The following is a 13,329-nucleotide window of genomic DNA, read 5'->3' on the forward strand; positions in this document are numbered from 1 at the left end:
AGCTGCAAAGTTCTTGGCAAAGAGTTTGGCTTTGTCTGATGCTGACGAGATTACCTCAGGTCCATTGATGATAGTTGGGATAGAGCACACGCTTCTGTTCAGGGTTCTGTCTGCTATTTGCCAAAACTGGTGGGAACCAAGCCGCTGCTCAGCTACTTTGGACTTGACGGATTGAACATACAACTCTCTTGCATTCTTTATTACTTTCTTACAATAGTTGCTAGCAGTCCTGAAAGCGCCTTTAGTTTCCATACATCTATTACGTTGGAAGCAGTGGAAAAAGTGATTTCTGTGCGCAATGGCAGCAGCACATTCTGGAGAGAACCATGGCTGGCTGTTAGGTTTTTGCTGGAACTTTTTTGAGGGTATGAAACAGTCTATACCTACAATTAACCATTCCGTCAGGTCTGATACTATAGAGGACACATCCTTTTTAAACATGGAATGCAGAGGTAGATCCGATATAAATGTACTGAAGCTATCCCAGTCAGCCTTAGTGTATCGATATATTGTATGATGGAGAGGTACGTCTGAGGACTTATTACATTTCATTTTTATCTTAATTGATACAACAGAGTGGTCGGAAGATCCAAGAGGAGACAGAACAGAAACTGAACATAGTTCAGGGCAAGTTGTGAGAAAAAGGTCTAGTAGACTTGCATACTGGCCGTCATTGTCAGGCACACAGGTGGGTTCGTGAACAATCTGAGTGAGGTCATAGGCAATTGAGAAATCATGACAGAACCTCCCCTCATCATCGGTCTTGTTTGAGTGGGTCAACCATTCCACGTTGTGAACATTGAAGTCTCCACATACGTGAATGTTAGCTGAAGGATAAGCAGATAGGACTTGGTCAATTTTCTCAGATATGCTTTTAAAGATAGTAACTCCGCTGTTGTGGGGGCGATAGAGAGTAAATATAAATGCGGTAGTGTGAGCTAAAGCAACCCAGAAGCACATATAGGATAAGTTAGGATCTTCTCTGGAGATGTCCCTACCATCTTTAATATAGGCACATATTCCATGCCCATGGCAATCTTGGGGGTCAGATTTAGAAGTGAAGTTAGAGTATCCTTTAATTGCGAACTCTTCTAGGGAAATAGATTGTCCAATGCCAGTTTCGCTTAAAAATAAAAAGTCTGGTTTAGTCTCTTGTAATTGAGTTTCAACCTCTGGAAGGTTAGAACGTAGACCCCTGATGTTGGAGAAGGAGACATGGTAGTGGGGGTCTATGTTGGAAGTTGGAGAACCAGGTTTAATCGTGTATTTTTTCTTGAAACTTGTCACGATGGAGTTTTGGAATTTGTGGACTAGGTCGTCAGATTTACTTAGAGCAGGACAGAGAGGGGAAACAAAGAGAGAAAAAGAAATGAAGAATTTTTTTTTTGTAGAACAGATGGTAAAGCCGTAACAATATGGCATCGAGAGGCCCCACCAGAAGCTACTGCATGGTCCAGAATACATTCACCAAATGGCAATACAGCAGCACCAGTACTTTGCACCTGTTGATAGGACAGCCTCCTTAGTGGTTAATCCAAGGTTCGGGTTCCTGACTATCAGGTGGATAACGTCAGCCCAGATAAAACGTTTACCTCCAGCACCCTTACTAGTGACATGGCTACAAGGATAGACATAGAAACAGAAAATTTCCGCCATCTCTGCCAACTGTTCGCGCAAAATAATGCCAACCTAAAAAGCAGCCTTTTCTCCCTTTGTCAGAAAAATCACTAATTAAAAAATGAGGACTGAGGGACAAATAAGGAGAAGCGAGAGTAACGGCAGCTGCCGATAACACATCCACAATGCGTTTTCTATTCTCCATTAAAAAAAAATAAAAATAAGTATTTTACTTAATAAAAGTCCAACAGGCGTGTTTAAGGGAAAGTATGGTGATAGATTCCCCTCTCACGAACTAAAAATTAATACAATTACCTAATCTATTTTTGCATTAAACTTTGTAGATAAATAAACATTTATGGACGAGAAAAAAGCTAGCATTTAATAAAATAGAAATACATAAATTAAATAACTAGAGAGTCAGAGCTAGGGCTATGATAACAGCATATTCTTATCATTATTTTGACTCTCTAGTATATATCCTACACAGACACAATTAATCAACTGAGTATCACATCACTATATAAAATCATGTGAGATATCAATGGATACACGCTCGAGAGTCAAAACAATGAAAAGAGTATGCTGTAGTCCTAGCCTTAATCACAACTTATCAAAGTTAAAAACCACTCGAGGATGAGAGTGACCAACACTTGAATTATGATAAATATTGAAATAATGAATGGAATGAATTAGTGTCGGGATGATTAAAGATCAGAACATTTGGGGATATCGGAATTGGTGTCTATTTTCTGATGCCGAAAGTGATATTTTAAATTTTATTTTGTTTTGTTTTTTTGTTGTTTTGCTAACTTTTGTTTACAACTTTCTTTTCCACTGCTGGTACTAATGATGAAATGATAAATTGATTAAATATTTATTGATTTTAAAGCTATCAATAATACTAAAATCTATAGACCACCTCCACAAGCGTATTTTTACGTTTGCAAAAAAATATGTGTAAACGAAACGGGTTTTTACTGTAAAACAAAAATTTAAATAAGAATGCTAAATATATACAGATTCTAAAAGAATCAGAATCGGAATTTAGAAGATAATCTGTAATTGTATTGAAATTAGAGGAAAATGTTGGACTTGTTCCACCACGACGATGAATAATGAAATGACCGAGACGAAGACTAACGACGAGATGAGCGGAGGCCTTGCACAAAGATTTCTGTAAAACTCTTTACTCTAAATCAAACCAGCAATTGTGCCAAGTGAGGATAAAAAATCTATTATTGTGATAACCACCATAGTTTGGAATGTGAATAAAAGAATTTGATGCTGTTTATGACAAGTTCATTTGTTATAAATTTTTGAGATGAGATATGAATGTTTTTATTTGAATTAATTGGACAATTATTGTTATCTTGCCTGTTATCTGCACAACGTTTTGGCTGATATAACCCTCGACCTTTATCAGGTGTAATAGTCGCCATGTTTTGGCAGGAAAGTGCAGAGCTACTCTCCCCTTTTTTTTTCTGCCAAAAAATGGTGACTTTCATACCTGACGAAGATCGGAGGTTACATTGGCCGAAACGTTGTGCAGATAACACTTAAGATGAGAGCGATTGTCCGATTAATCTGAATAATACAAAGTTTATATAAATTATCTCAAGATCTTCTTCCATTCACCAGGGCAATTTCATTAAGTGACATTAACAAAAAAAAAAAATTCCCCTGAAAAAATATTCATCTCCCTCCCATGGCATAAAGATACGACACAAGGGTCAGGAAAGTGGGATTAAAAAGCCAATGCCCGAAGAAGAGCTCTCCAGCACCCAAAAGATGCCCGGGCAGCTCCTTCAGCATTCCCTGATAAGGGTGCTACAGGTGTTTAGCAATAAACTAACCCCTTATCAAAGAGAGAAGGCAAAACCTGGGAGGGTTGACCTCCTAGTGTCGTCGAATGTAACAATAATGACGATGTTTCTGAATTTTTAAAAGAATTGGTTATTCATATTATTTCAATTCATCGGACTACTGTTCTCGTCTTGAGTGTCATTTTCACAATGTTTCGGTCGATGTAACTTCCGACCTTGTTTAAGTGTATCTTGTCGAACTCGGGAATTTAGAGCCATGGCGCAGTGGTTAGAGTATTTGGAAAAATCAATTGTAAAAAATGATATTCTCCTGAAGGTTGAAGGTTCAATCCTCGGTGTGGGCAACCGAAATATACGTTTGCAAATTACTTAGGACCTCTATCCAATCATGGCTGACGGAACAAGAGCATGTTACCCCCATGAAGTAAATAAAGGGTTCCGCTCAAAATTTCATCCAAATTCTCGAGTTCAACAGAAGCATTCCCGAATTTGACAAGAAACACCTGATGAAGGTTGGAGGTTACATCGACTGAAACGTTGTGAAAATCACACTTAAGATGAGAACAGTAGTCCGATGAATCCTAATAATAATATGAGGATGATGATGATGTGATGTTTATGGTGATGGAAAGAAAGCACATTGTTAAGAAAGATTATGATATCGATTTAACACACACACAATTATTTGTGGATACAAGAACCCAAGTTTGCTCAGCTGGGTAAACTTGGGTTCTTGTACCGGAAAAATATCCAGTAGATAAAACGTTGTTTAGTAAATCGTTATTTTTTTACATTTTTTTTTTTTGCATTTCCATACACCAAACATGGATATAAATATCACTAAAACATTCACTGAGTCATAAGCTTCATTTCGGTACCTTACTTGCCTGGGTGGGTTGCCTGTAGGCTGAGATAAACTGCGTCACACACACACACACACACACACACACACACAGACAGACAGACATTAGGAAAATTTATAAGAAGATATTGAATTGATAAAGGAGAATTCTGTTTTCCTTCCATCGTAATTGGGTTGACATCACCAGCCATTGAAAACACTAGCTAAAAAAGTTGGATTATAAAAATATCTAAAAATATGTCACAGATGGTGCCTTTTGGAAATTTAACAAGTCTCATCTCAATGCCACGCTTGTTAAGAAAATCAGTTAACCTTATTCTTTGGGGTGGTTGAATTTGTTTGTAGACCACCCGTAATATAGGCCACATATTATGAGTTTCTGTATATAAGAAAAATAAGATAGCTGATACAAACTCTAGTGCCCATTAATTCAGTTATCTCCAAAAGATAACTAATTAATTTATTTTTTTACTTATATGTAACAGCATTTGGGAAATGAAGAAAGAGGAGGGATCCTTCCATGTGAGTGATGGTGAAAGGTAGAGACCTAACGGAGGGTAAAGGCAATGCGACCCTCCTGTTAAGAGTTATGGTCAGATATATAGATTTGGGGAAGAAAAAGAAAAGGAAAATTTTTTCAGGGCTTCAGAATTTCAAAACAACTGCCTGAGATTGGTTTTCTGAGAATTTTGAAACGAAATTCTGTGAATCAGGAGGCAGGGGTCAAGCCCATCTGATTCTCAATATAATGAAAGGCAAAAATAGCCTTGAGGACACACTCTGCCTGACCGCTGGGAGACCCACACCATTCAGAGAGAGAAAAAAAACCCTTGAATTAAGTCTCACTTGGTTCCAAGCCATTGAATCCACACTGTGAAGAGACAAGCCCTCAGACTTAGGGTCGACAGACCCAACTTTACTAATAGAAGTCATCAGTCCCTGGACATTTGCATCTTGAGTCAGAAATTTATGAATGATTAGTTTTGTAACTTTCAGTGAATAATTATTCGTTATTTTTATACAATAAACCCAGTTATCGACTTGTTATTGTTTTCTTCTTTTGGTTTGAAATGACCCCCACTTTTTAGTGATATCGACTTGATTGCATGCTCTAACAAAAGTGACGTGTGGTGACTAGCAGCCTGTCCGGCCGGATCCTCTCATCAACCAGGACTTTCGTTGAAGAAACAGCCCGGTCCCAGCGACCAAACAAGACACAGAGCAGACAAATCTGGTGACATCACTCACTGGGCATTTTTTGGCGAGAAAGGGGTGCAGAAAAGCATTATGCTGCAATTAACAGGCAAAAGGGTATTACAAGAATGGTCTAGACTCTATTGATTTTGGTGTGAAAGACTGAAACAATTATTTTTTTCCAATTTTGTGTGCCACTTTTTTCTTTTTTTTTTTTTTTTTTGTTAAAAATCTTTGTAAAAAAATAAACAAGCTTATTTTTAGATTATTTGTGCCTTTATTTTACTAATTATGCACAACGAAAAACATGTTTTTATGTATGTCTTAATTAGACTCCTAAAAGACTGAGACAATTATTTGGCCCACCGTATTGGAAAAAAAAAATAATTCTCAGTTATTAAGGGTTTAATTAATCCAAGCAAATTTGACAGTTTCAATTTAAAAAACAAAACAACAAACAAGCAATAAGTTGATAATAATAACTTAAAAAAAAAAATGTTTGAGAAAAACTTAAAACATGACTTTTCTTTGTTTTTTTTTTTGAGTTATAATAAAGCAGAACTTTATGCAATATTATTAAAAAAAAAAAATAATTTTAAAAATAATAGTTATTCAAATGCCCACAAGGGCATTCTACCCTGACCCTTTTCCATGATAAATGTCACAAGGGCAGTCTACCCTGACCTTTTTCCATGATAAATGGACCTTTCTTTTTTGGGGGGAGATGTAAGGTACATAGGTACACAGGGGACGATAACAGGGGGAACACCGGCAAAAAATGGGCGGTGCAAAAAGGAGACAGCATGTAGATACTTGCGGTCGGCTCTCGGCTGAATAAAGTCTTAAAACAAACTCGGCGTTTGCGTTCTCAGTGAGAAACACCACAGAGATCATGTCCGGTTCTCGCGTTTTTGGAGACTCTGATGGTTTGGTCACGTGATGTGCTGGCCAGGGGAGGAATTTGGCAGTTAGACACTAATGTTTTAAATGTAAGGAAAACTAGTTCCCCCCAAAAGAAGCACACAGGATTGGAAACATTGTAATATTTTTTTTTTCTTAATTTATTGGATACAATATAGTAATCAACAGAGAATTACCTGTACCTGTAGTGGCATTCACTCGGGATGGGTTGAGCCGACCCCAATGATGTTAACTGCATCTTGCATCAAAGTCATCTACCCCTGCCAGTCAGCAGCAGAGAGTTAATGGTATGATCCAAACATTCATGGTTCCAGCGACGCACACCAAAAACACAAGAACCGAACATAATCTCCATATCTGCTTTTACTGTCGCAAGCCAACTTGATGCTTCTTCTAAACAGTGGGTGTAATGGGCGCCAGCAATTGACAGACAAATTCCTCCCCTGGCCAGCACATCATGTGACTAAACCATCAGAGTCTCCAAAAACGCGAGAACCGGACATGATCTCCATATCTGCTTTTACTGTCGCAAGCCAACTTGATGTTTCTTCCAAAGAGTGGGTGTAATGGGTGCCACCAATTAACGGACGATCTCCTCCCCTGGCCAGCACATCACATGACCAAACCATCAGAGTCTCCTTTTCAGCAGTTTCTTCCAGACCATGGAGATTACATCTAGCATGTTTGGTCGAATTAGGGATCTGGTTGGAGAGGTGAATGTGCAGGATACAGCGGAGGCAGTAGTGATCAAAGACTTCAAGTTTATAAAGATCCTCTCTGGATCGTGGCCAGGACAAAGAGAAGAATTGTTCTGACCATGGCGTCGTAGGTCCTCAGCTTCGTAGTACATCTTATCTCCTGGTGAGACCACAGTCGTTTTTGAAGATGAACGAAGGCTGCTCTAGCCAGGTTGATATGGGTGATGATTTCGTTTTTCGCTTGACCAATGGCTGTAAAATTGGCACCAAGGTATTTGAAGTTTTCGACCTCTTCCACAGCTTCACCATCGAGGGTTACAGCCACTCGGTCAGGTAGGGGAATGTTACCAAAGAGGATTTTCTTCTTAGAAGCGTTGATTCTCATTCCAACCATTTTGTCAATGCGACTGATCTCGTTGACTGTGTGCTGGACCTCCGCGTAAAACCCGCCAAGGATTGCAATGTCGTTGGCAAAGTCGAGATCGATGATAGAACAGTCGTGACCTACTCTTATACCAGCGAAGCCAGCCAAGCTCTAGGATCCAGTCAATGATGTAGTTGGAGGAGAGCACCCATCCTTGGCGGATGCCTGTTAAGATGATGAAGGAATCAGATTCTTCCTCGTAACACTTCACTCTAGTTCGGATGTGCGTGTAGTATGCTTTGTTGAGGTTGAGAAGCTTGGCCGGGAAATCATTGTGCCGCATTATGAACCAGAGACTTCTGCGATCCACCGAGTCGAAGGCTGTGGTGAAATCAATGAAGCAGGTGACAATAAATTAATGATAGGCCCACTGCTGTTCTAAAATTCACTTAAGGGAGAAAATTTGATCATCTGTCTCTACAAAATCCTGCTTGGTTTGGTCAGGTTCAGCAGTTTTGGATATTCTGGATATGCCACAAAAGAATAATTGAAAGACTTTAAAGGCGACATAAATCAAACTAATGCCTCAATGATTGCAGCAATCACGACGGTCGCCTTTTTTGTAGAAGGAGAGGAGTATCGCGTTGTTCCAGTCCTGAGGTAGTTGTTCAAAGCACCATACAGTGTTGAGAATTGGCTTTATAATAATAAATATGAAATCTGCATAAATCAAAATATCATATTTAAGTATATTTTATGACCGGGCAACGTCAGGCAGTGTGCTAGTTTTTCTAAAGTATTGTTTTTATTGAAAAACTTGGCCAACGTTTTCGAAAAAACAAAAACAAAAAAAATAACAAAAAAAACACTCAACACCTGTCTGGGATATGCCAATGATAACGTGATCCCTGTTCTGCATAAGTACCGAATCTTGAAAAGAATCGGATAGATCCCTACCAAACTACACATGTACAGCTGTAGACGCTACCAGCCTATAAGTATCGTTGTTTTTTTTTTTTTTTTTTTTTTTTTTTTTTCATCTGGATCAATGCACGTTTCTATAAGAAATTGGTTAAAACGTCTAAAGACATTAATTCTTGTGATATAAAATGAATAGAAAATTTCTGGATCCTTATCTTAATTCTGATCAGCACCAAAATGTAATGGAACATATTCTGTACAAATTCCGTGGTTATAGTCAGCTAATATACTTCCAAATTTCTGGCATAGTGTTACCGGAAGTGGTAACAAGGCAAATTTCTTCTACTTTTCTATCAATTTCCTCTAAACCGTAATACAGTTCTACCCTGTACCACTATAAACTATATAAATATTTTCCCTCTTTTCCATGTGTTACCGGAAGTGGTAACAAGGCAAATTTCTTCTACTTTTCTATCAATTTCCTCTAAACCGTAATACAGTTCTACCCTGTACCACTATAAACTATATAAATATTTTCCCTCTTTTCCATGTGTTAGAAGGCAGTGGCTAGGGTCAAATGATTAAAGTCATGACATAGCTGTATAGTGCCGGAAATTCCCACAAATAACTTGGATTCTGTAACTAAAGAATTTTCCATGTGTTACAAAGCGATGGCTAGGGTCAAATGATTAAAGTCATGACATAGCTGTATAGTGCTGGAAGTTACTACAAATGACTTGGATTGTGTAACCTAAGGAACATAGGTACTCATGGCTCCCATTTGGGGCATGTATACTGTTTATGTAGCCCTGGCATGACAAGTTTCCCCCTTAATATGCCCCAATATTGAACTCCGAGGTGGGTGGGGAGCATAAACAATGAATTAAAATATATATATATATATATATATATATATATATATATATATATATATATATATATATGGCCAAGTATAAAAACTCCAAGTGCCAACACGTTGACTCGGATAGTTCAGATAATGAACTACATCAAACATCCTCAAAATTTATTGTATTGGAATCCACCAAAGAAACCAAAATAACAATTTTTTTTTTTTGTTCACTACATCAAACACAGATTTTCATTTGACACTGGTGTCGTTTACTACCGCTTCGCCTGTTCTTTCAATTATCAAGAGTATCTTTTAATAATAGAAAAAAAAGTCAGATTTTATTTCAAAACTGCTTATATGGAAAATGGACGATTTCTGGGACTGTTCAGTATTTTCCCATTATTTTTAAGAGGATTATTTTTTATGATGTATACAGTTAAATTTAATTGGAACATGGTAGCACGGGACATCAGTGTCCGCTAGTCACTGCCCATGCCATGAAGTAACAGTAACTACTTTAAAAGAGCAATGACCAACACAGATGAAAGTGCCTGCCACTGGATGACAGTGACTGATATTTGAAGGCAAGTGATTTGCCCACTAGTACCATGAAGTGACAATAACCACAGTCAATTACATTTCAGGTCGTGATCAGGATTTGTAGAGGAACCTAGTGCCAGCCAGTAAATGCAATTATTCACCTCAACTTCATTTAAGAGAAGTCGAATGGAGGCAGAAATTGTTCAATAAAGGCTGCCACTGATTATGACAACCAGAGAGCTCCAGTTGTAAAGGCAGCCACTGCCCACAAGTAAATGCAAGTAGTCGACTCAAAACAGCACTAATCGCCAGTAACCAACAGTGATGATAATCACAGCCAGTGGCGTCTGCTAGCTGCCACTGCCAGACAGTGGAAGCCAGATGATTTCATTTAAGTAATGGCCCCTTACAGTAATGCCCGTTATTTTCCAGGGCTGGCATGGTCCTGGATATGACTTTAAACTATATCCAATGGTGAGGCCCCAGCTTGCGGGCTTTCGGGAGTGTGGAGCCACCCTTTAATTGCCATTGCTCCCAGGTCCACTCCGACCCGGAGTGGTAGTACCTGTTAGGGTCCCAACTATGGGTTGAATAGAAACTGACTTGAAAACAACAAATATATTCTATTAAAAATTTTTCTTCAAAATCTTTGGATTCAGCTTTAAATAACCTGAAAAGGGTTGATATGCTGTAAAACAAAAACAACCAATCAACCAACCAGGGCTGGCAGTGGCTCCCACTAACAACAGTAGTTTAATTTTGGGGGTGGGAGAAATCTGTTCTGGCGTTGTGACATATGTCCACTGGGCAATGCTGGTACACAAGTCCTGATAGTAATATATAAATATATATTCGCGCATATTTTATTGAAGAGGATCTTCGTTCTTCTTTTTATGATCTTTCTTTCAAATTTTTCTTGTTTTCGTACAAGTATTTTTGTTGTGGGATCCAAAGTTCTTATAAAGTCCCCTAGTTTACCGAACGTTTTCGGTCTTGATTGACCATCGTCAGGGTTGTTCTTCCCGTGCATCCTACTTATTGATTGATTTGTTCTCTGTCGTTTTACTGTTTTTATTACTAATTTACTATGTGTAGTTTCGCCTAATTTGAAGTTTTTTTTGTTTTTTTTTAAATATATATACGCACACACACATTAGTTGGGGGGGGGGGCGCCTGCTATTGCCCAGTCGTAAAATACGATTAAATAGGGTTTTACTATAAATGCAAGACCAAAAATTATCTAATTGACTGTTCCTGCTGTTTGTCATATAGAAACAACATGTGCAATTGCTTGAATCAGCAGGAACCGAATCGGACAATTTAGTCGTGTCGGATTTTGATCGTACATAAGGAGGTTTACTAAAATTGTACGACTAAATTATGTACGATTATTGGCTCCTTTTGCTGTTTTGTTATTAAAGCAACTTCAACACGAACGAACTACTGGGTTGATCAATGCAAAATATTGTAAAAAATCTGTGGTATTATTAAAATAAACAATAAAATGGATTTTATTCACAAGTTTCAGTCGAGGTTATATTTTTTGCAAATATATTTTTAGATTCATATAAAAAGTATTTACAAAAAAAAAAAAAAATATTTAAAAAAATATTCTCTCTTAAGATAGATAGCAAATAAATGAATAAATATTTACATAATGAACTCCTTAAAAACTGAAACAATTACTTTTTTTTTTCCAATTCTGTAAGCCACATTTTTTCATTAAAAATCTTTTTGAAAAAAAAAAAAAATAAACAAGTTTATTTTTTTTTACAAAGATTTTTTAGATTAATCGTGCCTTGATTTTACTAATTATGCACGACTAAAAATTAAACGATGTTTAATGTAATTAGATCCTAAAAGCCAGAGACAATTATTTGGCACACTGTATTGGAAAACATAATCCCCAGTCATTAAATGTGTAATTGGTCCAGGCAATTTAACAGTTTCAAGTTTAATTTAAAAACAAAACAAAAAAATAAAAAGCAATAGTCGATAAGAATTTCTTCTTTTTACAAATTTTCTAGTGTTACATTATTATTGTTACAAAATTTAAATTTCAAAAAAAAAAAAAAAAAGGTCACTTGTAAAATTTAATTTGCGCCCCCCTCCCAAGCTGAAATTCATAAATTTTTTTATTTCAATAATAAAGAAATAAACTCATTTTACAAAGATAAAAAAAAAAAGTGGCATGTTGGATTGAAAAAAGTCTGACCTTAAGGATTTGCTCAAAATAATCGCGACTAACATTTTTTTGCACTAACGGACTCAATAAATCGCCAGTATAAAAGGAAATATTTAACATAAATCTCACCTGTCTGTTTAAATGTATGTATGTATGTTTGCATGTCCCGCAAAAACTTTCGACAGAGGCAACGGATCTTGACAGGATCAATATTATCTTGACGCTCGACGTCTCGGACGACAAATATTGAACAATGGGCCAAAAACATTAATTCCTTCACCCTAAATTCGGCCGCTTTGTACAAGGAGGGGTCGACTTTTTTTTGGCCAACATTTTAGCAAGTCATCGTTACTATTGGATTGACTTCAGTTAATTTCAACGCTTTTGACTTCCGGTCGCATCATGGAGACATCGACTTAGACGTCAGATTTTCTTTCATGTCTTCGAGCCTTCCTGCTTACTACCACTTTTTTCTTGCTCAACACACCCGCAAACACCCAGGAAACCAGGTTAATAAAAATTGGGAGTTTTATTTTAGTAAATACCTTTTTAGGTATGCACTTAAAACGACATTTGCTAAAAATAACCTCTCGAAACTCGAGTAAATTTGTTTTATTGCTTATTACAAGATTGTTTTACGATATTTTACACTGACGGACCCAGTTGATCACCTGTGTCATAGCTGCTTTAATCAGCAGCAGCAGCAATTAGTTGTACATTGATCATACATAATTTTTAGTCGTACATTTTTAGTAAAACCAGGTTAAATATTTTAATAGAGAAAAAAAAACAAAAAAAAAAAACAGTGGTGAATATGAATTTAAGTTCGTAAGCGATTGAACCAAGACAACACATGTTATCACATTGCAAATTTAGCTTTTTAAAATGAAAGATCAACAAAGTGTCGTGACCAAGATTTTTAGCTGAGCCCCCCCCCTCCCTCAAACAAAACAATATTTCTACATGAAATAATTGACGATTTTTCTAACTTTTCAATATTATGTGCCAGAAAGATCGCCTTTTCTAATGGTACCTGGTTCATGCCAGTTTGATACGGATGACAAAAGATTTTAACAAACATACAAACACGGACTTATAAAATAGATGTGGGTGTGGCATGGCCAATATTTGTCTAATTTTCATCAGTTAATTTTATAGTTTTCAATTTCATATTGACAACCAACGATTTCTGTTCTAATAATTGGACAATGTTGATTTTTGGAAGACACAAAGTTCTCATTGGAACTGGAAGGATATGAGATTTTAGAATTCCTCATTATCAGCAGCAGCAGGATAAGATTAAATATTCGTTTGTTTTCAAATTCAATCAGTTAATGCTTCATGACCAGGT

The sequence above is a fragment of the Euprymna scolopes genome, chromosome 17 (genome assembly GCF_053919585.1).
Source record: "Euprymna scolopes isolate OS-2025 chromosome 17, ASM5391958v1, whole genome shotgun sequence".
Classification (NCBI taxonomy): domain Eukaryota; kingdom Metazoa; phylum Mollusca; class Cephalopoda; order Sepiida; family Sepiolidae; genus Euprymna; species Euprymna scolopes.